This window comes from Nematolebias whitei, chromosome 1 (genome assembly GCF_014905685.2).
Source record: "Nematolebias whitei isolate Nwh7 chromosome 1, NemWhi1, whole genome shotgun sequence".
Lineage (NCBI taxonomy): Eukaryota > Metazoa > Chordata > Actinopteri > Cyprinodontiformes > Rivulidae > Nematolebias > Nematolebias whitei.
In genome coordinates, this window is record NC_056498.1 from 48,341,321 (window position 1) to 48,342,708 (window position 1,388).

At 34.4% G+C, this 1,388-nt stretch overlaps 1 protein-coding gene across 1 annotated transcript in view; it reads left to right on the plus strand.

Annotated features, from left to right (window-relative positions):
• Nucleotides 1-1,388, plus strand: part of LOC119423488 (spectrin alpha chain, non-erythrocytic 1) — a gene marked incomplete in the record, with an annotated part of 64,843 nt that overhangs the window by 11,211 nt on the left and 52,244 nt on the right.

A 1,388-nucleotide genomic window follows, 5' to 3' on the forward strand; every position in this document is an offset into this window, starting at 1 on the left:
TGATTAGTCTCACGGCACAATGGACAGAAAAACTTTGATCTTAAAACGTCTGTCCTTCATGCACAGGAGTGCAGAGGATCCCACACTGCAGCTATAGGAACCTGGAACAAGCCTCCACATGTGAGACAGCATCGCAGGTGACTAATGCTAATAAATATTTAACACTTATAAGTCAAAGTGCTCTGCATATGGCTGTTACTGAATATATGTCACCAGCTCTTACAGCTGTTGCACAATTATTGTAGCAAATATCGGCATATCGGCCAAAAATCCAATATCGTGCATCCCTAGTAAATTATTTTGTTTAAATAAATTAAATGCATGACAAAACTGACAAGTCTTTGTTGTCTCTATTGTTGACACAGTGTAGTTTAGTGTTGTGAAGGCTGCATGATGCCACATCATTTTTTGTTATGACTAGATCACTAAATCAGAAAACCTTAAAAAAAAAAAAAAAAAAATTAAAAATAAATTCACTGCTGGTGGTTATTAAAATGTTAATTGGGTAAAAGGTAATATTCTTAATCATGCAGGTCACCATTTCTTAATACAATGGCAAGTTGTGTTACAAATGAAACTAAATTAAAAAAAAAAAATAAAATAAATAAAATAAAACCTGTCCTCCTAAAGTCATTTTCATAAATTGTGTCACATTATTATTATCATTATTATTATTATCATTATTATCATTATCATTATTATTATTTTAGTCACAGGAGTGAGTTTAAAATAAACAGGACCATGAATATATGGACTAGTTTAATGAGGCGTCTCTAAAACGGTTATTGAATCAAGGGTTTCACTCGTTTAAATACACCAGACTGCAGGAAATTACATCTACTTGATTCAAGATTGTCTGGGAGAGGACCCCCCCACCAGTGTGTGTCCCCCCCACATTACAAATACTTCTGACTCCGATGCATTCAGACATGCCATTAGCTCGTACATCAGACACTTTGTCAGGGTTTGTGGTGAGGTCCAGTAAAAACTAGTTAGTTTTTTTTGTGCCAAACTGTTATTTTATTTTTTTAAATAAGAGGCAGATACAAGATTTTTTTTTTTTAATTATTCTTTCTGCATCTTTTTCAGTCATTGTTTTATTTGTCATTTTAAATTTTTTTATGAATGCATAAATGAATAAAATAAATAAATGAATAAATAAAAATGTAACAATTAAAGAAAACAAGAGCAACAAATCAAGGAGGAGCACAAACACCAAACAGGGAACGAGCGAGGACTGAGGGTTTATATGGACCAGGGCTAATGAGCAGGGAGGAGACACCTGGGCTTGACGACAACTGAGAACAGGTGAGAGTGGGCGGGGCAAGAGCTGAGGAGCAGAAACCAACCGTTAAAGGAAAAATACAAAGGAGTCAGAAAATTAACTA